We start from the raw sequence: 25,667 nt of genomic DNA, 5'->3' as shown, positions 1-25,667 counted from the left end.
GATATTTTTTTGCCAATTTTGAAATTTGGTTCATAACTGTTGCGTTTACGAATGGGATGATGATATTGATATTGTTTCTTGATGTCTAGATAATGGCTTTCCTTCTGGTGAGAGAAACATGTACATTTATTTCTAAACTCATTACTTAATGTGAAGTTGTAGTATTAGGTTTTGAATTATCATGTTAACAATGCTTATTTTGATTACGTTTATAAAAATAATATTGAACTTTTTTTCTTAAAGTTAGTGATCATAAGTGATGATTAGTAATTGATTACTCTTATTAGTTAAAATTAAGAAGTTATTAAATAAATTATCATTAACGTTTATAGGTAAATTTAAACTTGAAACGATATTTTGTCTTTGGCAAATATGTAACTGAAAAGAATCCAATTAAGAGTTAATTAAATAAATTATCATTATCGTTTTTAGGCAAATTTAAACTTGAAATGATAATTTTTCATTGTCAAAATTTGTTACTGAAAAGTGAAAAGAACCTTAGAAAGTGCTTGTGCTTCGTAAAATTTATTATTAGGATTATTTGAGTAATCAAACGTTAATAGAAAGATTTTATTGCGAATGCCAATACTAAAATTAAACATCAAATTATCGTTTTTGTTTGTCCAAAATTGTAACGCGCTTAAAGAGAAAAAATAAGTTTTTAGACTTTAGCTTATCTAATCCCAAAACCTAAATTCCCAAATTAAATGTACAGGTATGGTTAACCTCAAAAATGTGTCTGTCTAGAAGCACTTGCAAGTTAATTTAATTAACTTACAATATAAATATATATTTATTTAATTCGAACACTTACAGAGATGGTAATATCATAAACTTGCTTAGTTACAGAGGTTTCCCTGATACACTCTCCAGAGACTACGGTATTAATTTCTTTTGGTTTACAAATCAAATATCTCTTACTTTAAAAATGTGTTTAGTTTTTATTATATTTCAGACTTTCCGACGAGTACAATTCCTAAAATTATTTTGTAAACCTTCTAATGCTAAAAACGCGACGTATTTTATAATTGTAGCGCTACCCGTTTTAAACTGCCTATCTACCATTCGCGAATTTCCCGCCAGGAGATTTCAATTCTCGGCATTGTATAGGCACGCTACCATGGAGACGCGAGACTCGCCGCGACGCCGCCTCGAACAAAGTTCCCTCCTCCCTGCCCCAACTAAGCAAGACGCGAGAGGAACGCGCCGGCTGCCGACGTGAGAGAGATGCTAGGTTTAAACAACATAACTGGAGCTTGTTAATATGGCTAGACGGCCGAGAGCGTAAAGGCGTCAATCCGTGGAGTGAGAGCTCCGTGGATGGTGCGGGATCGAAACCCGGTCGAGGAGGAAAATAATTTCATAAATAAATAAAATTCTTTCACGTTGCAGAGCCACCTAAGGGTGATACTGAGTACTTTTTAAAAATTTCTGAATTCCGCACGGGAAAAAGAGGGGGGGAAATGGGGGAAAAAGGCGCGCCCAGCCGTAAAAAATAGTCGGACTAAACCTTTGCACCATCCGATAGATGGCGCAAAGCAAAAAATGCGATGCTATATTTAACCAGTAGCAAAGGCAACCGCCGAAGCCTTTCGGGACATTTGACGTTATTTCATAAAAAATATTTTACGTTTCTGGACGCTATTTTTAGCCACATCGTTTGATGTACATCTAACGATGGGGTATAAGTTTCACTTGGTCTGTAGAAAGTGTAAATGTAGAAGAACTATCGTTCGTTTTTTTAAAGGGAGAGTGAAATGAGGGATTGGTGATTTTCAAAGGAGGGAGGATTATGATTTGTCTATAACAGTACATTGGGAATGTACTCTGCATATATTAATAAGCACACTTTGAGTGAAAAGGGATGCATTGTGTTAAGGTGATATTTTTCATTGCTTTCAAGTTATGATTAGTGGTTTAGTAACAACCTCTTAAATTAGCATTGCCCCTCAATTTTTTACTTCAATTTAAGGAGTCATCTGTAAAACAGTCAAATGAAAGCATGTTTTGAGTTGAGCTTAGGTCAAAATGTCATAGAACATTTTCGACTCAACATCGCAAATAGAACACCTTTTTGGCAATTCCCTTAACAAGAGGCATACATAAATTCTTGCAATTGTTCTTGAAATACCATAAACTCACTCATTACCGTCCAGCGGGACGCAGTCCAACCTTACACGGCTTAATAAAAACCCAAAAAATATTGGACTTATTTAAACAGGCTTCAGTAGCATTGCGCCGAATCCCAATCAACCGAACCCAATGGCATTCGACCGAAAAACCCGCACTTTTGCGGAAAAAGATACGGTCCAATGAGATAATCCCATTGCACCGAAAAACCCGCACTTCGGATTTTTCCCGATGGAATTTAAATAAATAAAATCCGGGGAACTCAAAGATTTTATCTTTGCTAGAAAAAATTAATTTAACTTAAAACAATTTAAGGCCTACGTAAAATGAACACTAGATCCAAACATTCTCTAAATTATTATTTTAAAACAAAGGATTTTAAGAACAAAATAGTACTAAATCAGCAAAATATGACATAATAAAACCAATTGCTAATATTTACTTATATTTTATGAGAGGTCCTCCCAACCAAACCTAACCTAACAGTAATTTTTTGGAAAAGGCATATTATTAGAGAAGTCAATGAAGATACACATCAATATTTTGGAAAAGGCGTAACATTGTTAAGTGATTTATAAAATATTATTAACCCAACTTAACCAAATAGTGGCGTTTTATATTATATTCATCATGAAAATACTTTAAGCCAGCCGTTTTAATATACTTGAAGTGTAAACGCTCCAAAGAGGAGGAGACGTCTCCTAACCAAACCTAACCCAACAGAAATTTTTTTTTGGAAAAGGCATATTATTTGAGAAGTCAATGAAGATAAACATCAATATTTTGGAAAAGGCGTAACATTAACCAAATAGTGGCGTTTCCAAGGTAGTAAATATGTATTTAAAACGCTTTCATTGAAAAACGACATTAAAAGAAATTAAACTATATAGCATTTTTGGGGTCGCTTAATTCGACAAATAGTGTTGTTTGAATTGTAAATACCAAACCCGCCGCTGGGCTAAATTCGTTAAAAACATTGGGGGGATTCGGTCTAATGGGAATTCGGTCTAATGGAATTCTGCGCAATGGGAAGATACCTATAAGCAGCACCTGCAAAACCCTTCTAATCATTCAGTAAAATCAGAAGTCCTTATTTATTTACCAAAGAGCGTTTGCTCGACGAACATTGTATCTCCTACGTAAAATTGGTATTCTACGTCTAATAGCACGCCCAATTGGGTCTAAAATATTAAGTCTTTCTCTAACTCTCCATCGTTGAACTCTGATTCCAATTGCACGTAAACCACCAATAACGTAAGTTTCTCCTACATTATGATTATGTGATAAAATATTGCGTATCAAATTGTCAAGGTCATTATCACTGACAGGGGTTCCTTCGCCTATTTGGAGGTATTGACGATGTCGAAAGAGTGTTCTCACATCAATCCTTAAAAACCGCGCGCTTCTCGTCCATGATAACCCAAGGTTATTTCTGCAATAAAATATTTGCTCTCTAGTTATATCATATCGCGGTCTTCCAACAAGTCCATTAAGTAACACTGGACATTCGTAAGGATCTTCAATTACATCGTTTCTTCTCTGTAGCTGATTTCCCAGTTCAGTGGTTAGTTTTTCCAAGCCAGTGTAATTCTCATTGATATAACTTATCAAATCTTGATTTATAAAATGCTCGTCGTTGTTTTCTAAGGTAAGCAAAATTGCGGACAGTATTCGAACAGTATTCGAGCAGTATTCGAGCGTGTTCTTCTAATCGACGATGAAAAATCTCCACTACATTACTATCATCAGAATATCTGTTTCTTATGGCACCCTCGAAGGTAAGGTATAGTTCATACAGAAATTCGTCAAGGTCGTTACATTTTAAAGGGCAAATAAGGAAAAACAACATAAGCAGGCGCAGATACATGGTAATTGTTTCATACGTTTATGCCGAAATGTAGTTACTGAGGCTAACATAGCCTAGTGAAGCAAACCAATTTAAATTTATAGATCAAAATATGGCACCTTGTTCTTTGGAGGTATTCATGAAAAAACTAGGGTTTTGTCTACTGATATGAAGAATCTGACACAGGCGTCCCTGTGCGCACTCACAGATGTGATATCATTGACCCTAGCTCTGAAAACCACGGACAGCCTATTTAGAGGACGAGAATGTTCACGTTTATTTATTATAATGATTTATTACAAAGTTCTCTCTAAGCGTTTGAAGCAGCATGAGAATCAGAACGTTTGTTTAAGACTAGCGTATTTTCGTCCTCTATAGATAAAGTGCCCATGCCCAAACGGCGCATGCGTTACCAACGAAATGGATAAAAAAATTCCCACGGATAAAATTCGTCGCTCCCATGGGAACTATTTTTCGCTGAAAGAGATGCCAGACTGGGCTGGAAAAAACCCTGTTGGGCTCTTTTGAAAAGTGTTTGACTCGAAAGTAAGCTTTTGCTGTTGGCGGTTTATTGGGCTTCTAAAATGTTCGGTAAATTTAGATAGACTTTGGGCTATTTTTCAGGTGAAAAATTTTAGGTTGGCGGTAAAGCTAAATTTATTTTATGCATCTTTGTTAGAATTGTGTTGTGATAGAGATAGTCAATGCGGTTCTGTTAAGTATTTTACACGGCAGAAAATTCAGTGACCAACATTTATAGTGATTAATATGAGTGACGACGAAAAAATTGATGACATTGATAAAGGGTTTGAAACAATTAAAGAGATACTAAAGAATGAAAACATAAGAAAACGCTTGAATGAATTAATCAATGAACAAGGAGGAGCTGGGCCAAGTGGTTCCACGCCTTCTAGTTCAAGTACAGTGCGACCACCGAATAGTAGGGCGAGAGTTTCGGATCGTTTGGTCAACAGTGGTACTACTGCTAAAGGTAACTCAAATAGATCCAACTCTGCTAGTGCTTGTACGTCGAAAAGATACAGTTCTTGCCGACAACAATGTGCCACAAGTGGAAGTGCCTCTCAGGAACGATCGAACTTTGATAATGAGATGAACCATTTGTTTCACCGAAAGAAAATGAAAACATCCGATTGTCCCTCAACTCTTTCAACCAACCATATAATGACACCAAAGTTTAATGATGCCCTCGCCTCTTATCTGCCATCGTCCTCAAAAAGTACAGGGTGAGTAATGTTTCCATACGTTTTCTATTAAAGAGGCAAGTACACCATAGGACAAAGTCATACAATACGGTAGCACGACAACTGGATGAAAGACATTTTGGTGACGACGACACACGATTTGGGTCAGGTTTGGTTCAGTTGGGCCAGGTTAGGTTTGGTTCAGTTGGGCCAGGTTAGGTTTGGTTCAGTTGGGCCAGGTTAGGTTTGGTTCAGTTGGGCCAGGTTAGGTTTGGTTCAGTTGGGTCAGGTTAGGTTGACTTTCACTAAACTTTTAGGTTTTTTCACTAATTTTTATTTTTACAAAATAAAATTTCTATTCACCCAATTAACGTTCTGTCGGTTTCATTTCCACCCAATTGTCGCTCAACCAATTTTAAATTCTCCTAATTGCCGGTAACCCAATTTTCAGCCCTCCCAATTGTTGGACATCCAGTCGTTGTTACCCAAATGTCTTTCACCCAGTTGTCGTATACCCATACCGAGGGGAGGGGGATTCTATTTGCTAGAATATTATTTGTTGAAAATATCTCTTATAATTCGAAATTTGAGTTTATAAAAGGGGTGTGCGAGTACTCTTTCGAGGAGCAGGCCGCCCCGATGCTAGAAATTGACTTTTGAAGTGACCCGGGAGAAAAATGATTAGTTATCGTACCCGTGTCAAGTTCAAACTGGTTGTCGGGTATTTGCGGGTAGTAAACAAGGAGAGGGGATTAACATTTATTTTAGGGCTGTACGAATACTGGAATTATCGAATAGTATTCTTTTATTTCGAATGTAGTAATCGATTCGACGAATCGAATTTGCCATTTTTAGAAAAACGAGTATTCGAAAAGAAATTTGAATACGAGTACAGTTCCCTAAACCGAGTAATCTAATTTTTTAGTACTCGTTTTGAAAAAACTGGCACCGCTAGGCTTATTTTGAAAACGATTAATCGTTTCGAAACGAGTACTCGAACTAGGTTTTTTGAAAAACTAGTAATATTCGTTGAAACGAGTACTCGATTCGGATTTCGAATAGGAGATTTAGTATTCGATTCGGTTTGAATAATCACTATTGCCACAGCCCTAATTTTTTTGATTATTCGAACCTTATTCAATATCCGAAAATCACTACCCGCAAACCATTAGTTTATATAGAAACTATCTTAACTTGAGATTTTTTTCAGGACAAAAAGTACAAAAAACCGAAAGGGTGGGAATACCAAAACATCAAAATTTGGTCTGAAAGTAATTTTGCTTTTTGGACCTTCCTCGAAAAAACACCAAACGCGTCTACTAAGAGGTGTCAGGAAGAGAACGGCATGGCTACTTGGATGGAATTTAACAGGTCCTGGTCCAAGGAGGAGGTGGAATGTCAGATAAGAAGTAGCTATCTTGGAAAGATTCCTGGAGATGCAGAGTAAGAGTACAAATATAATTGTTATAAGTTCTTTCTGGAGGTAAAACAGTCAATATAATCGCACTTCGGATAGATTTTATTTCTTAAAGACCATCTCACACAAATCGGTCATTTATTATTGGAATGAACAGACCTCGCCTTGTTGCTTTATTTACCTTATAGCGCTCAGCAGGCTCTATTCAGACTTGAGCAAAGAGCTTATAAATCAGAAGGCGAGCCAGTTAAGGCGTCTTCACTCGGTCAATTTGCCTATTTTATTTTTATTTTCGAAATATTATCGATTTAAAAAAAAGCATGCTGTGAATTTTCACATTTTCAAGTATATAAATGTACGATATTGTGGTACGCGAAATTTAAAGCCGCTATCCTTTAAAGCACAAGGAGAATATTTTTTCATTATGGATGGATTTGACAATGTTTCCAAAATATTATTAAAAGTAAAAATTTTAATTCCAAAGGTCCAATTTTTAAACGGCATAAAGCCTGGTTTTACTGGCCCAAAACGCAGGAAAAACCGCGTTCCGCGCCGTTTTTTTAGAGGTAACTTGCCGCAAAGTTTCGCGTTTTCTGTGCGGCAAGCACGGATTTGGTTTTCTATTTTTCCGCAAATTTTTACGGAAAGGAAAGCGGTGGCCAATAGGAATCGACGAATGCGTGACGTCATAGGCTTGGTTTTGGTCAGCTCGCGAGGCTTTTTTTCGACGCCATTTGTTTATTTTCAAGGCGCTACTGTTGTCGAGTTAAATGTCTAAAAATTTATAGTTAACGATTTGCTAAAGAAATTTGGCTTAATCGTTATTTATATGATAAAATTGAACGTTTTTACAAAGACAATTAAGTCTAAGAAAATAGATAGGTTGCTATTGGTGCATTTTCAACATAACAGATAAGCCTTGGTCTCCACGAACTCGCACTCTTTCATATTACAAGTGAAAACGTTTTTCCGCCGCTTTTTAAGGAATTTTCCGCAAAATTTTGCGGATTTTTCTTTTCTGTTCCGTGAAAGTTTCGGCAGTGAAAACCAGGCTTTAAACTGCGAATATACCATTTTCTACCAAAGTTAGCATTATGTAAAATCGGAGGCATTCACGTTTTCTTGTCATAGTTTCAATCCTGCTGATTTAGATTTTTTGAGATTTTAACGAGATCTCTGGTGTTTGGGGGCGTATTATTAGCATATCATCGGAATAGTGTCGAAAATATTTCTTTGAGTAATTCCACCGAATGGAACTGAATTGCCAATTTTAGCTTCGAATAGAATAGTATCAAATGGAATAGCATCGAAGGCACCAAACCTGCATTTGGAATAGGGTCGAAAATATTTCGAATAGGGTCAAAAATATTTCGTATAGGGTCGAAAATATTTCGAATAGGGTCAAAAATATTTCGAATAGGGTCGAAAATATTTCTTATAGGGTCGAAAATATTTCGTATAGGGTCGGTCGGAAATATTTCGAATACCGTCAAAAATATTTGGAATACCGTCGAAATTATTTCGAATACCGTCGAAAATGAGCCGCATGTGAATAGCATACTAAAAGATTTTCAATTAAATAAAAATGATTAAATTGGAAATTTAATTTCCAAAAAATTGGGCTACATGCAGTATGCATAGTGAAACATAGACATGCAACTGCATTTTTGAAGCCAGCCAACTAACTCACTCGATGGATTCTACCATGCGGAGAATCCCGAGACACCGCATAATAAGAGTGACAACACTGTTAACTTACAACTTTGTGGTAAATATTATAAGAGCAATAGTTACGAACGTTTTGCTTCGAGTTAAGATTGTTTTGCCATGATTTTTTTCCAAATAAGGACAACGGTCTTTTCGTAAAATTTTCAAAAAACAAAAGTTATATGCGCCACGATTGTCACATCACAAGCAATTTTATCAAATCTCGCCCAAAATTTCGGCATGGAACGTGCCGTGAGAATTTTGTTAACAAGAAGGCAGGGCGTTACGCGATTGGTCGGAGGTGCTTATTTCTAATTATGAATAAAATCTCAACTTAATTTGATTTTAATATCATTCGGAGGTTTTTCCCGGATGTTTCACTATGCAGACTGGTCTTATAATTAGTAGAAGAATCGTTAAAAAATCACTGGATTTTTCTTTTCACCCTCCCTTTAAGGACATTCGAAACATTTTAGTATCGGTGTTATTTAAATTCTTTCAACACTAATCACATGGTTTTTCGGCACTAATCCTTAAGAAACTATAACTTTCAACTTAAAGGCCGTTCGGTACAATTCCTCTTGACTCTATGGCTACCTCGCGAAAGTCTCAAAAAAATGTCCGACATTAATCCATTCGACACTATCATGCGCCCCAATTTTTGGTATTCAATTGTACCAAGAGGCTCTAAGTGTTAGGGCAGATAGTGTTTTCTAAAAATTAGATTACTTCGTCAAATTCCATGATCACACGGAATTTTTAAGATCAGAGATGTTTTTGCTATTACATTTGCTTTAAACATAAAATAAAAGCTTAACACTGAAAAAACCGGTGTTTTAGGGGTAATCCATAATACGTTTCAAGACTTCCTTGATAATCTTTAGTCAGAGAGAATTTATATTAGCATCAATCTATATAACTATGAATATACAGCTGCGTTACGCTGTCTAACCTCTCGATAAGGTTTGGGCGGGGCTTAGCGAAAGGAGACATCAGTCACGTGTCTGCTAGTGTTAGGAGCGGAAGAAGGGAGGGGGAGTCCGGGGGTGTGTAAATTCGAAACGTCACTTCCTCTCGTCTTGTGATTGGCTATTAGAGCTACGCAAAACGCGTCAAAGCTTCGAGGGTAACACACAAACCAAATCGGCATGATAGAAGGGGCATATGATAGAGCTGTATATTCATAGTTATATAGATTCATAATATGAGGGCGTAGAAACTCTTGCCCTTGACAGTGATAAATACATTGTAGGCTGCGACGCTAAAACTGGCCAGGTAAATTTTCGGTCACATGACTCTCCTTTAATTTTAAAGTTTGGCCTCAGTCACTGTTGGTTGTACAATTACCCAATAAGGGTTCGCGATTTCGAGTGCGACTGGCGCCATTTGGAGTTATTTTAAGTCAGACGTTTCCCTTTCCCTAGAAAGGTAGTGTCCATCTCCCCTATACCCTCCCGGACCATTCTAGACCTACCCTAGAGGAAGGGGCCACAAAAAATTATAGCGGAAATAGACCTGGCCAGTTTTGTTGATCACGTGATTTTTTGAGCTCCATAATATTCCTCAGTTTCCACTCCCTATTATAAATTCTCTCTGGTTCAGTAAACAATTATCCAAATAGTACAAAACGAAACTCCCTAGTGTAAATTCTCTCTGGTTCAGTAAACAATTATCCAAATAGTACGAAACGAAACTCCCTAGTGTAAATTCTCTCTGGTTCAGTTAACAATTATCTGAACAGTAGAAAACGAAATTGTGGCAAAGGCATGAGTGATTTCAAACGTAATATTCATTTTTATATCCTTGGATTTCTTTGAACGGGGGTTCCATAGTAGGACCAACTTGCGTGCACTGTTTTACTTCGTACTTAAAGAAAGGTGTATAATTTATAATTGTCCCCCTCGTTAGAATTGAACTACTGGAAGGAGTAGGAGGATTTGTACCTCCAAAAATAACTGGTAACAACGGATCCCTAGATGTCCGATTGCTGAGTAGGATCTGGAAGCAAAAAACTTTATATGTTCGGCCAAGTGTTGTGATTGATTTGAATACATCGCCATCCTGTGAAACATCAGAAACCAATTTACTGTACAGTGACTTAGAAACTGGGGAGAGCGATGACGCGGAGTTAGACAAAAACAGTTTGTCTCAGCTTCCAGATATGGAAATAGAACATGTCAAAACTTCCAAACCTTCTGATGAGAAATTTGAAGTTATGAAAATAAATAATCTGAACGAAAAGTCCACTGCGTTTGGACATGTTACAAATTATGAAGAACCTTCTACGTCGAAAGCGTACCTCACATTTTTAAATCTCTTGGACAACGAAGGAGCCGTTGAGAACGTCAGTGAAAATTCGCAAACTGAAGAAAATTTTAACGAGGTTAACATTTTAGACGAACTTTCACCAAACTCGAGTCAAAACGATCGTGGCCGAAAAATATTTCCCGAGGAAGGTCTCACCGAAAATCAAAGTGAAGATCGTATTGTCCTAAAGGAAACTTTAAAACAGTGCCTGAAAGAATTAAACAAGCAAATAAACCATGAACATATATCGTACTTCAACGTTAATAGAAGAAATGTTTTAGAATGTTGCTTGAGGACTTTAAAAAAACCTGAAGTATTATTCCACCCAACGTTTAAAATAAACGTTATCTTTGCCGACTCTTCACTAGTTGGTGAGGGTGCAATAGATGAAGGTGGACCACGTAGGGAATTTTTAAGACTAGCAATGAAAGCTTTTATAAACAATACTGCAATATTTAGCGGGCACGAAAACTACAAGTTCATTAACTTCGACTCTACTGCCTACAAAAATAGGTATTACTTTTATTGTGGCCAGTTTATTGCCATGTCATTAGTTCATGGTGGTCCTGGCCCCTTTTGTCTGGCTGAGACAGCTTATAAATATCTCATTGGAGTCCCAAATATCACACCAACGATCGAAGATATTTCAGACCAAGGTATAAAGGAAAAATTATATGAAATCCAAAAAAGCGAAACTCTTAACGACTTGCAAAACGCTGCGGAAACAATTTCAGACCTTCGGTTTCTGGCAGGCTCTTCAAAACCAGTATTATCAATGAATGACAAATCCAAACTCGTCGCTGATGTTTGCAGATTTTGCGTGCTGTCTTCCAAAAACGAGTCACGACAGCAAATGACCGAAGGGTTAAAAACCTTGGGAGTGTACGAAAAAATGGTTCAGTTTCCAAACGAATTCAAAATGGTGTTCTGTTTAAGTGACATCAAATTGACCCCAATTGACTTCTTGACTTTGTTTTCAAAAATTGAATTCTCAGAAAAAGAATCAAACAAATACCTAATCGAATGTGACGTAATTTCTTACTTCAGAGATTACGTTTTTCTAAGAAATGATGACACAAAATCACCATCTTTAAAAGACCTACTGAGATTTACAACCGGATTGGAATACGTGCCTCCATTAGGATTCGATTATGAACCATCTATTGGGTTCTTGCATCATTCTGACCCCAAAGAAGCTTGTTCATTACCGAAGTCAAGCACGTGTGCCTTGCGATTGGATTTGCCAGTTGTGCATGCATCTTTCGAAGACGTTTGTGAAAAAATGGATCTAGGTTTGCTTGAAGGAGTAGCATTCGGGTTCCCTTAGTATGTAGGTTTTTCGAAAGTGAATTGTATGAACTTCAAACGTCGTTCTACACTAAAGTTTCAATAACGTATTGTTTAAGTTATTCCCCCAAACCATAAGTGATTTTAAGCGATTTAAATATACAATATCAGTATCATATTTGAAATCCAGAAAATAATTTTTGAGTATCACTTGGGTCAGAAAATAACAACATGTAACTTAATTACTGAACATTTTCACCGTTTGAAATTTTTTTTTACTGATTTTTGAGATGCGACTTGTCAGCTGGAAAACTCCATTGAAGTCTAACTTCAATACAGCAGTGTTGGGTTATGGATCAAGATCCCATGGTTAGACAAAATAACTTTCATGGTGTTTAATGTTATCATATAGATATGGGTAGCATTAGTAAATAACTTTTATATTTCCTTCGTCTTTTTAATTCCCCATTAGAAATATTTTAAGTTTAAGGATCCCCTTTCATGGCAGAGGAGCTTCATCTTGACCATAGAGCAAAATATTTATTAATAACTATTAATAACATTTATGAGATATTCACTGTGTTTTGTCCAATATGCCGTTCTGGCTATTTTGAAAACATTTCTATATATGTATATATATATTTTAGAAATGAAGGAAATTATTAAGCTTAATAATTTCCGAAATATAGATATTGTTAGCATTAGTAAATAACTTTTATATTTCTTTCGTCTTTTTAATTCCCATTAGAAATATTTTAAGTATAAGGAACCCTTTCATGGAATAAGAGCTTCATCTTGACCATAAATCAAAATATTTGTTTAAAGAATTTTTAATAACATTTCTGAGATATTCACTGCGTTTTTGCCCAATATGCCGTTCTGGCTATTTTGAAAACATTTATATATATGTATATTAAGGAAATTATTGAGCTTAATAATTTCCCCGGTAAACAAATTCGTTTAATACAAACAGAGAAACCAAGACAAAGGGGCGAGGCCGCCATTGGGGTATCCTCTTTCTCACCAAGAAGCTCCGCGTGTAGTTGCTTCTTGGCGAGAAAGAAGATACCACAATTGCGGTTTCACCCCTGGGTGTTGCCTTCTCTAATTTGTAATAAACGAATTTGTCTATTTCTTCATTCTTTTTATTACCTTGATAAAATATTTAATGATACACGTCCAGTGACAATCACTTTTCAAAGTTCAATATAATTTACATCTCTTCAAGGGTTTTTCTCACTGTGGTATCATTGTTTATACAATTACAGAATTCAATAATTTAATTAAATTATGAAATAAGGCTGTTATTGGGCAGTGATTTAAACCAGGCCATATATAAATGGAAAATGAACTAAGTTAACAAGTTTTTTTTTTCGATTAGCAATGCTAAAACATACGTAGCATAATTTTGTGCAATTTTGACAATTAGAGTTTTACTTAATTTAAAATTTCTTGTTTTCTTAGTTCACTATTTTTGAATAACTGCTTAACACTTTGAATTACTATAATACTATATAATATTTTCATTATAATCTCAAAAATCAGCCAACAGTGTACTAGGATTTGTGTCAATACTATTGAACTTCGAAGAATAGACGCTACTATAACACTTCTTTTTTAAATGTTTCAGCAATTACTAGTTGTAGTCCTTTAATGACTATGACTATGACGGTCAGTTTAAAATTAAACAGCCTTGGAGATGTAGTTGTCACGTGTAAAATATCAATAAGGTGCGCACAGAAATTTAAAGTACAATCTCAATCTTTTTCGGTTTTCATATTTTACTAGGTGTTTATTGTATTTTCATGTGAAATAAAGGAAAACATTTTTGCCATATTTACTACCGTGTGAACTGTTTTCGTTTAATTTAAAGCAAAATCGTTTTGCCATATTTGCTGTTACGCATACTGTCTTTAATTATTCTTACTTCCCTGTGAAAAATAGAAGCGACCTGCTTCACGTTCGATGTAAACAACATTCGTAATGCTAACACAAATACTTCTTTAGTATAGTAACTTACTTCCGCGAAAATGACATTTGAGGTAATGTTAAGTCCAATCTAAGAGTGGCAATTATTAGAACAAAGTAACCCTAGCAGATCGCTGGACCAGTAGATGGAGTTGAAGCTCAGCTTTTCAACAAAAATATTCTTACTCGAATTATAACCAAAAATTTGAAATTTCAACTCACTCTAAAAAATTTCAACTCTCTCTTAAAAATTTCAACTCTCTCTTAAAAATTTCAACTCTCTCTTAAAAATTTCAACTCTCTCTAAAAAATTTCAACTCTCTCCGAAAAATCTCAACTCTCTCCGAAAAATCTCAACTCTCTCCGAAAAATCTCAACTCTCTCCGAAAAATCTCAACTCTCTCCGAAAAATTTCAACTCTCTAAATTATTTCAATTCTCTCTAAAAAATTTCAACTCTCTCCGAAAAATTTCAACTTTCTCAACAAAATTTCAACTTTCTCAAAAAAATTTCAACTCTCTCCGAAAAATTTCAACTTTCTCCGAAAAATTTCAAATTTCTCAAAAAAATTTCAACTTTCTCCGAAAAATTTCAACTCTCTCCGGAACATTTCAACTCTCTCCGAAAAATTTCAAATCTCTCCGAAAAATTTCAACTCTATCCGAAAAATTTCAACTCTCTCCGAAAAATTTCAACTTTCTCCGAAAAATTTCAACTTTCTCCGAAAAATTTCAACTCTCTCTCAGTAAATTAATTTTGTCCGGTTTGGCGCCCCATACGTATGGTCTTACAAATAGTGGAAGAATCGATAAAAATCAGTTAATTTTCCACTTCACCCGCGAGTTTTTCTCCGCGGTCTAACCCTGTTTCTCCTTTCCATTAGAACTTGCCGAGGTTAACGGTAATAGTTAGTATAGGACGCTTTAGGTTAGCTGTGGCATAGGGGCTAGCCACCACCGCTCTATGCATTGAAATCGTGACCCACTGGGTGTTATAGACACGAAATAAAGTTACATTATTATGTTAACTTTCGGTTCACTCTGGACTGTTTCGTCCTTTCACTAGAAACCCACACTCTTTCTGTTGAAAAGACGGCAGCGCCATCTAGTTTTCAAATCAAGAACTAAAGAACAATTTTTTAAAAATTTCAGGACGTTTCAAATTTTCTTTGCTTTATAAAATAAATGAAAACTAAATCATAAATTTTAAGTTTCTATCTCCTCTAGAAGTAACTCAGAATTTTGATGATCGGTGAGTGAGTGAGTGAGTGACAAAATAAGGGCGATGTTTCGAAAAGTATATAGGGTAGGAACTTGAAATTTGGAAACTATAGGTAGAATTGACAGTCCTCGCGGCAAGCGAAATTCCAGACTTTTACCTATACCCATCACGAAAATACAGTGAATTTGAAAGTGCCGCGAGTTGCTTCGAGAAAAGGATGTCAGTGCTCGAGTTGCCGTGCTCTCAGATATAAGGCATTCAGAAAAGTTGGTGAAAACATTCTGGGGTATAAAGTTATATCAGTAGAGCATTAACCTTGTTTATTACTTCTTTTCTCTGTAACACGATCAACCAAGACGATGTTACGCCCCTATTCCGTTCCAGTTTTGAAGTTTGTCCATTTACCAGTCATTAACGCGTGTATCTTAATGTTCACTGGAAACATTTTCGCTATTAGAGAATGTACGTAAACTTTCTTAAGAAACCAGCAGTACGAAAGAACCATCAAAAAGACAATTTAAAAACAATACTTGCGATTAGCTGTCGGAACTCGAAAACGTTTACCTTAGTATATTTTTATTGATCTGCCCTCATTAAAAATTATGGGAAAACATGCCGGGTTGTTTTGAATAGGGAGTTTATTACGTCGATTCAAATACAAGGTGTTCGTACTTCAAATTAAATTTCCTTAACCGAATAGACAAGACCAAAATACATAAAGGACATTTTCCAACAATTTTCGACTTTACATTTTATGTTAGTTATATTCAAGATTTGCCATATTTTGCAGTTAAAACAGTAATAAACTTTCCTTCGATTATACGCAGTTCTTTGAAATTCAATAATTTTCCATAAATTAATTTAGAATCAGTCGATCAATATGCCGTATCGAAACCGACTAATAATGTCAGAGTTCTCAAAAATTCAAACAACCTTTTTAATACTTTTATGATTCGAGAAACAATCCGAGTCGTAATTTGGTTTATTTTAAAATTTTATTATACTGTTGGAAAAATTCTTATACATTTCAAAACATTTTCGGAGAGCTAACTATACGCGACTTCTTTCGTTCGATTTTACTTTTCCTCTGACCATATTTTACGATATTTCTTTAAAATTTCCCTACTTTAACAATAGGTAGTCTTTTTCTGTATATATGTATATAAATCACTAATACTGTCAAGTTACTCTTCTTGGAAAAATTTCCATTTCGGTTAGTCATTTTATCGTCAGATATTTGTAGTATTTTAAAGTTAATAATATGAAGTAAATTTTTTATAAACCTTTTCGTACAAATCAATATTACAGTTATTTTAAAAACAATTAACAAAATATAAACCATACAAACTTTCTGAAAATGTATGCCTAGTCGCGACACTCCCGGCCTATGAGCAGTCAACAAATTGCTCATAAGTATATGTTATTGTAAATTTTAAACGATTTCTAAGGGACATAAATGATTTATGGATCTTTTTAAAGAAAGTCCGTGTGGCATTTTTACTAAACACGAACGAATAAGGCCGTCGCGACCGCGAAATATTTCTTCTATTCTACCTAACTTCCATAATTGACGCGGTATATTTTCTTCTGTGACAATTACAACATCTCCTATCTTTAATTCTTTATCTACTTGACTTCCATTTCTTCCAGAAATTTTCTACAAGTTTCTCTTGATATTTCCATCTCTTTTTTAAATCGTCCTTAGTTGCATTTGGTAAATCTTTCTTAGCGTGTGTTGGAAGACAAGTTATTCTTTTTCCCGTTAAAAAATGCGCTGGCGTCAATGGAAAGGGTTCTCCAGCATCATCATTAACGTTTGTCAATGGTCTCGAATTTATTACGGCTTCTACTTCGTTTAGAACTGTGCATGTTTCTTCAAAGTTTAAAAACGCGTTGCCTACAATTTTTCTTAGAATTACTTTCACGGACCCCACCAGGCGCTCCCACCATCCACCGTACCATGGGGCTCTTTCGACAATGTATTTCCAGGTGATCCTTTTTTCGGTGAAAAATTCTAACATTTGGGTTTTGTTCAATTGTTTCCATAAAATGAGTAGTTCTTTTTCGGCTCTTTTAAATGTCTTTGCGTTGTCTGTATATATGATTGTAGGCAGGCCTCTTCTTGATATAAATCTTCTTAGTGATAATAGGAAACTTTCCGTGCTTAAATTGGGGATTAATTCGAGATGAATCGCTCTGGTGGTGGCGCATGTATATAACGCGATGTATGATTTATCCTTCTTGTTTTTCTCTGTTAAATTTTTTACGTATATGGGTCCGGCAAAGTCTATACCGGTTACCTCGAAGGCTTGTCCTTTAATTAATCTGTCCTTTGGAAGAGGAGCAGTTTCTTCTTTTCTAGGATGTACTCGCCATTTTTTACACAAGAGACAATTAAAGATGATTCTTTTTGTTTGTTGACGTCCTTTCAGAATCCAAAACTTTTCTCGCACCTGCGTTAAGGTGTCAGATAATCCTGAATGGAGAGTCAGTAAATGTGCTTTCTTGATTTGAAGATCAGTGTAATGATGTGCTTTTGGGAGAATAATAGGATGTTTTTCTTCAAAGGAAAATTCCGATAATTGTAATCGTCCACCCACCCTCATTATTTTTTTTCGTCGAAGAATGGGTTTAGCTGTTTGATTTTTGAATCTTTGGAGATTTTCTCTTTTCGTCTTAAAGCTGATATTTCTTTCAGAAATTCCCGTTCTTGTATATACTTGATCCAATAGTTCTCTGCACTTTCAATTTCATTTGAAGTAAGCGGTCCTGACCTTTTGTCGTCCTTATTTTGGAAATTGTGCTTCCATCTTCTTATCCAAGCGGTTATTCGATGTAAACGATTGATATTTTCATACCTTTCCATATTTATTGGCGATTCTAGGACCTTTGTTTTTACAACGTTTTGAGCTGTGATTTTAAACGAAGGTCTTAGTTCTTCTTCTATATTCGTATCGATAGATTCTTTTATTTTCTTCGCTGGCCAATTTTCTTCTGTCAATCTTAGCCAAGATGGTCCTTTCCACCACTTTTCATTCTCTCCCAATTCTTTTAAATATTGACCTCTAGTTAGAAAATCAGCCGGATTATCTCTGCTAGAACAATGATTCCAATATTTTGGATCAGTAGCATTTTGGATTTCTCTAACCCTATTAGCAACGAACGGTTTCCACCGAAGCGCTGAGCCTTTTATCCAATGAATGATGATCGTTGAATCACTCCAAAAATTTAATTTGGATTCACTAAAAAGTTCTTTTAGTCTTAAGGTTAGTCTAGTCCCCACGAGGGCTCCAAGCAATTCAAGTCTGGGTAGAGTTACTTTCTTTATAGGTGCTACTCTTGATTTCGATGAAACGAGTGAGACTACAATTCTTCCTGATTTTGTTATATAACGAACGTATACCACGGCCCCAAATGCCTTTTCACTAGCGTCCGTGAAACAATGAAGCTGAGATTCTATAATTTCTTCATTATTGACTTCTTATTGATAAAATCTTGGTAAACTTATCAAGTTTATGTTTTTGAGGCTCGAACTCCATTGACGGTATTTTTCTTTAATTTCTTCTGGCAATTCATCATCCCACTCGATACCTATTTCCCAAATTTCTTGGAATGTTTTATGATAATCGTGTAAGGTGACAAAAATCCTAAAGGATCAAATACTTTCGCTGATATACTTAAAACTATGCGTTTCGTTTCGTTTTCTTTTCCCAAGGAGTTAATTAAATCTTCCATTTCAAATGTGAATACGTCCAACTCTGGATTCCACGCTAATCCTAAAATTTTAAAGATGGTCAATGCATGTGACTGCTTTTGTTCTTCAGTATTATTTTCGATCCATTCTTCTTCTTTCCATCTTTGGAGGAGAATTTCAGAATTGGAATTCCACTTGCGTAATGTCATGCCAGCTGCGTGCATTATTTCCTAACATTCTTTCGCTCGCTTATAAGCTGCTTCTTCGTTTTTGCCACCCGATGTCAGATCGTCAATGTACATGTTTTCTTCTATCATCTTAGTAGCCTCGGGATACTTTATTTCAAATTTCTTAGCATGCTCTCTGATTGTGCCTGCCAGCAAAAAGGGGCTAGACGATACGCCAAATAAAACTCTAGTAAAGCGCATGATTTTAATTTTTACTGGCTCAGAAAACGCATAGGGTTCTTCTATCCACAAGAAACGCACAGAGTTTCTATCCCTTTCATTAATATAAATTTGTAAAAATGCCATTTTTACATCTGCTACAAAGGCTACCTTATTCATGCGAAATCTGACAAGATTGTCAAAAAGGTCTGGATTTAAGTTTGGGCCTGTGTGCAGGCAATCGTTGAGGGACACTTTCCCATTTTCTCGAGTAGAGGCGTCAAATACGACTCGAACTTTTGTCGTAGTTCTATTGTCCTTCACCACACCTTGGTGGGGTAAGTAGGAGACCTTTTCTGTTAAGTTTCTCTCTTCTTTCGGAATCGGTTCTATTATGCCTTCTTCCATATATAATTTCATAGTTTCGCTATATGCTTTAAAATATTCTTCGTCTTTTTCAAATTTTTTCATAAGGCTTAAAAGTCTCCTTCTGGCCGATAAATAATTATTCGAAAGTTCTTCTTTATTTTCTTTCCAAGGGAGGTCCACCGTATATCGTTCTCCGTCGTATTTCATGCCTTCTTTAAAATTCTTCATATTCCGATTTTCTACTTTCGTCATAGCTTCATTGGGTTTGTCACAAATTCCCAAACTTTCGATTTCCCAAAATGCCCTTAAAGTTTTTGAGATCACTTCTTCTTCATTCTGATTTACGATTGGGTTCATTCCCACTAAAGATACCCCCAAAGTAGCGCAGTTGTAAACGCTTGAAACTTCTGTTGGCCCTTGGATTATCCATCCAAAGATACTATCGATAGCAACCAATTTCTCTGAAAGCCTCTTAATTCTACCCGTCATCACTTGCCAATAATGATCTGATCCTATTAATAATGTTAATTCATTTTCTGTTTCTTCTGTGGTTACATCAGCTAACATTAGCCCTTAATTTTTCAACTGCCTTCTTATATTTTCTCCAGGAATATGGAATTTGGCTGTGTTTATTTCTGGAGTTTCAATGGCTTCTAACTCTATGCATCGATCGTCATTAAGGCTTTTCAAAGTAACTTTAACCTTTCTTCTCGCTACTGTCGTTGGATGGTTCGCCCCAAAAACATGCAAATTTACTCTAACTTCTCCGATTACGGGTAATCCTAATTTTCGTGATACATTTTCTTTTATGAAGGAAGTCTGACTTCCGCTATCGATTAGCATTCTTATGTTCTGTGAATTTTGTAACCCCGTTAACTTCGCTCTGGCCGTCTGTAATAGTGGGGTCGACTAATCTGCAGGTCCTCTGAATGTCTGAAATGCAGTCCACGGTAGGAAACCTACTATTTGTAGTATGCAGGTTCGGTTCACATTTACAAATATAAGAAAGCAATTCTAAAATTCATTGCCTAACATAGGGTCCAACAAAATTAGAGTTTCAACTCTGAAATCTTTTGACTAAAATGCGGTACTCTGAAATGCAGTCCTCGACAATTATTACTTTTAACTCTGAAAGCTTTTGACTAAAATGCAGTACTCTGAAATGCAGTCAGTCCTCAAAAATCCTAATTTCAACTCTGAAATCTTTTGACTAAAACGCAGTACTCTGAAATGCAGTCCTTGAAAATTATTAATTACAACTCTGAAATCTTTTGACTAAAACGCAGTACTCTGAAATGCAGTCCACGAAAAGTATTAATTTCAACTCTGAAATCTTTTGACTAAAACGCAGTACTCTGAAATGCAGTCCACGAAAAGTATTAATTTCAACTCAGAATTCGGTTGACTAAAATGCAGTACTCTGAAAAGCAGTCCACGAAAATAATAAATTTCAACTCTGAAATCGGTTGACTAAAACGCAGTACTCTGAAATGCAGTCCTAAAAAATCCTAATTTCAACTCTGAAATCTTTTGACTATAACGCAGTACTCTGAAATGCAGTCCTAAATAATATCAAATTAATAATTTTCGAGGACTGCATTTCAGAGTACTGCTTTTTAGTCAAAAGATTTCAGAGTTGAAATTAGGATTGTTTAGGACTGCATTTCAGAGTACTGCGTTTTAGTCAACCGATTTCAGAGTTGAAATTAATAATTTTCGAGGACTGCTTTTCAGAGTACTGCAGTTTAGTCAAAAGATTACAGAGTTGAAATTAGGATTGGTTAGTACTGCATTTCAGAGTACTGCGTTTTAGTCAACCGATTTCAGAGTTGAAATTAATAATTTTCGAGGACTGCTTTTCAGAGTACTGCATTTTAGTCAACCGATTTCAGAGTTCAAATTAATAGTTTTCGAGGACTGCATTTCAGAGTACTACGTTTTATTCAAAAGATTTCAGAGTTCAAAATAATAATTTTCGAGGACTGCATTTCAGAGTACTGCGTTTTAGTCAACCGATTTCGGAGTTGTAATTAATAATTTTCGAGGACTGCATTTCAGAGTACCGCATTTTAGTCAAAAGATTTCGAGTTGAAACTCTAATTTTGTTGGACTGTATGTTAGGCAATGAATTTTAGAATTACTTTCTTATATTTGTAAATGTGAACCGAACATGCATACTACAAATAGTAGGTTTCCTACCGTGGACTGCATTTCAGACATTCAGAGGACCTGCAGATTAGTCGACCCCGTAATAGTACGGTGTTTTCTTTATCATCATACTTTGGTATGGCATTTGACATGCAATTAACTTCTTTCGGAACAGTCTCTTTTTCGACGCCAAGATTTTCTGTATTTCGACTCGGTTCTTTCTTTTGACTTTCTTGGTCTCTAATTTCTCGTACTTCGCATACCGCAGCATGATGTCTTCGTTGACACTTGTTACACGTTATTTTAGTGTCACAATATTTCGTCAAATGCCCAACTACCAAGCAATTGAAACATCTCCCTTTCTGACTCAAAATTAATTTTCTTTTTGAAATATTTGTCACATTCCTGCACGCATCTGATCTATGGGTATTTCTTTGACAAAAGATACAAAAACCTGACGAAGGGGGAACTGTTACTGTATTGAGAGCTGACGTAGATGAAGGGGGTTTTCGTTCAGGTATACTTCTAAAGGTGTTAGGTAAGTTTGGCCCCCGCCCTATTGGCGTTTTGTTGAAAGGATAAATTTTCGATGAACTTGAAATAGCGCTATGTTCTATTGGCTTGGTTTTAAAGAGAAGCGCTCTCTCCCGACTATGAAGGTCTTTTCTTATGAAATCCAATAATTCTTCTATTTCGAATTCTTTATCAAGATCAGCTGTTCTACTATACTCGATGCTAATGTCGTCTGGTAATTTACTTAATAACATTGGGCAAAGAATAGTGCCATACTTCTCTGACGCATTAACACCCATAGATTGTAGACCTTCTACTTCTAATTCACACGTATCGAAAAATCGACGATAGCCCGCCAAGTCATTAGATTTCATTAAAGGGGATACATGCATTAATCGGTTAATATGAGCTGTAACCAACGCTTCCCTACGTCCAAATCTCTCTTTCAATTTTTTAATCGCGGCATTATAATTCGCGTCTGTTACCGATAGCCTAGCAATAGAATTTAACATACAATTATTATGTATTGCCGTTTCGTATTGAGACCAAAAATTGGTCCATTTATCAATATCTCCGTCAAATTTTACTATCTCTAATTTTGGCAAAGTCATGCTATTGTTCCAATTCATTAAAGGTACTTGCGAATACTGTTGTTGTTGTCTTGTAGGCTGGGATTCTTCTTGTTCTCCTGATAAAGCGGCATTCTGATCCAAATTTAGGTGAGAGGCATTACTTGGATGAGTTGTTTCTCTAGGTGGAGTGACAGACGCACGGTCACGCGCACTTTCCGCTTTACTTGATTTCAACGCGTATTCGATTACTGTTTTTGCTTCTATAATGTCATTCTCGTAGCTTTCTCGCGAATCCATATCCTTGTCCAACTGCTGTCCAGTCAGGTACTTGTCGATAATAATTTCGTTCGCTAACAACGCTTCTTCTTTCAATTTTAATTGATTCACGTACGTTGTTAATTGGACTTCGTTTATTTCTGATTTCTTCGTTTCAGCATTAATCTTCTTAAATAATGTGGTTAATTGTCTTCTGATGCCTGATCTTTTTCCTTTTGCTTTGTCCAACTCTTCTTCTTCTTCTCCAGATACATATTGTTCCTCATCGTTGTTCTCAGCCCTTATAGTTCGTAATATCTCCTCGGAGTTCTTCTTTTTTCTCGATTTCTTTATGAATATTATTCTTTCTTCTTTTTTATAAATTAGCTTATACACTAATTGCTCCCGGGTTTCGGCACCATTTTATGATTCGAGAAACAATCCGAGTCGTAATTTGGTTTATTTTAAAATTTTATTATACTGTTGGAAAAATTCTTATACATTTCAAAACATTTTCGGAGAGCTAACTATACGCGACTTCTTTCGTTCGATTTTACTTTGCCTCTGACCATATTTTACGATATTTCTTTAAAATTTCCCTACTTTAAAAATAGGTAGTCTTTTTCTGTATATATGTATATTAATCACAAATACTGTCAAGTTACTCTTCTTGGAAAAATTTCTATTTCGGTTAGTCATTTTATGGTCAGATATTTGTAGTATTTTAAAGTTAATAATATGAAGTAAATTTTTTTATAAACCTTTTCGTACAAATCAATATTACAGTTATTTTAAAAACAATTAACAAAATATAAACCATATAAACTTTCTGAAAATGTATGCCTAGTCGCGACAAATACAGACTACAAAAATAGTTATAATAAAATTTAGCAGCGGTGGCTAAATGTTTCTCGTTAGTTTTTAATTGTATTAACTCGCTAAGCCAGATTCAAAATAAGAAATTCCAGATAGGGTTTTTAGAAACCGTAGACTCATGATATTTCGCATGATTTGCGGTCTTGTTAATTTGTGTTAAAAGCAGTGCCTTCATTGCCACTGAGAATGATCATCTTGGACCTATCATGGGCTCCAATTTAAATTCTGGACTAGCAGGGGAGGGTAAATACTTTGAAAGTCAAATGAAATTGTTGAAAGGTTGTACGCGGTTCGAAGAAAACTATAGGGGATACACCTGGCTGGGAATGCCAAATCGAAAACTGTGTGGGATAAAAGCTATTAGAAATTGTCAGCCCATTTAATAAGGAAAGGTAAACTAAAATCAAGCTTACCCTTTGATAATTTGGTTGGAAACGTTTAATGATAAATTGCACGATAATACATCAACTCGAAAAATATCGCGAATAGAGAAAGTGTGAAACCAAAGATGCAAACACGAAAGAAAACCAGCAACATGTAAATGTCTATGACCGAAAATGCTTCTGGAATTTCGGGGAGTTGACAAGGATGAAGTTCTGGTCTCGAAGTTGGATGGAAATCCTCGAAACAATGACATTCAATCAGTTGACGTAATCTGTTAATATAAGATGTACAGTGTTGCTATGTATGGAACTGTCTAGTTTTAAAACTTCACGCATGCTTACGGAATACAAATAAGGTATTTAAAGAAATTGGATAACAATTATAGGAAACCCTTTTCAAAAGCGATAATCAATTAAAAACTCCCTTTTGTTGGGTGGCAGTCGCTAATACCAAAAGTATATATATAAACAAAAAAAGAATACTTCATTAACAATTCCTTGCCTTTGGCTGTAGACGACATGTAAACTTATTAGCAAACTACCCTCAGCTCAACCGCCTACAGAAACTAACGAATCGGGGTAGAGCTGCTTGACGACATTGGTTTATAAAAAAGTAGTACATCCAATTTGTACGTTAATTTTTGGTACTAGAGCCAGCATCTGCTACTTTATGAGCCTATTCACGGCTTGTTCCCCTGTGCCACTCTCGGGAAGGTAATCAAATGCAGAGGGGGTCGACACTTTTATATGATAAGTGAGGGCTTCTCATATTACACGGTGCGAGTAAGTTTCAACGAAGTATGTTTTTTGTTTTTATATACATATATACTTTTGCTAATACAGTAAACTTAGTATTAGGAGAGCGTTTTTAGATGTACACATATTTCAAAAGAGCTTTTTCATATAACCTTTTGTTCACAGCTGTGACGATGGCTCTCGAACAATTCCGACGAAACAGAATTACTCTGTTAGAGATTCTTAATGGTCTAGTTTTCATCTTGCAATTCCCCGTTCGTGTAAATCTTTCTCTCACAATAGGCCAGAGTCGAACGAAGCTGGTTCCCAAAAAGAGCTCCCTTTTTTCAATGCCACGATGGATTTCCGAATTTCTTTTTATAAAATCCGTTGTCTGATCCGAAAATTTGGGGTTCATATCGGTGCGTCTCATAAGTTCTCGGAAAGCTGGATTATCAACCTTCTGCAAATATTGATTAATATCAAAATCGGCCTTATATTATACATTTCTGTTTTTTAGGGACCTCCGAGTTTCAACTCCATAAGAGAAGATTATTTATACCCTGGGTTATCTTTGACCCACGCACACCCCGACACGACCAGTGTAATACCTCTCCGTGGCGTCATCCTCAATCGGAGAGGTAAAAATTG

General features: G+C 35.7%; 1 long non-coding RNA gene across 1 annotated transcript; it reads right to left on the bottom strand.

The window, feature by feature from the left end:
* Positions 1-24,327: 24,327 nt before the first annotated feature.
* Positions 24,328-25,427, bottom strand: LOC149584102 (uncharacterized). The gene is made up of 2 exons (XR_016380313.1): positions 25,190-25,427; positions 24,328-24,553 (listed from the first exon to the last, which is right to left on the bottom strand). It is a non-coding gene; the product is annotated as an uncharacterized LOC149584102 (long non-coding RNA).
* Between the last annotated feature and the right edge of the window lie 240 nt (positions 25,428-25,667).

This window comes from Phalangium opilio, unplaced genomic scaffold, assembly GCF_054372755.1.
Source record: "Phalangium opilio isolate 3A_F unplaced genomic scaffold, DU_Popi_V2 ptg001170l_1, whole genome shotgun sequence".
NCBI lineage: Eukaryota > Metazoa > Arthropoda > Arachnida > Opiliones > Phalangiidae > Phalangium > Phalangium opilio.
This window is presented reverse-complemented; position numbering and strand designations above follow the sequence as displayed.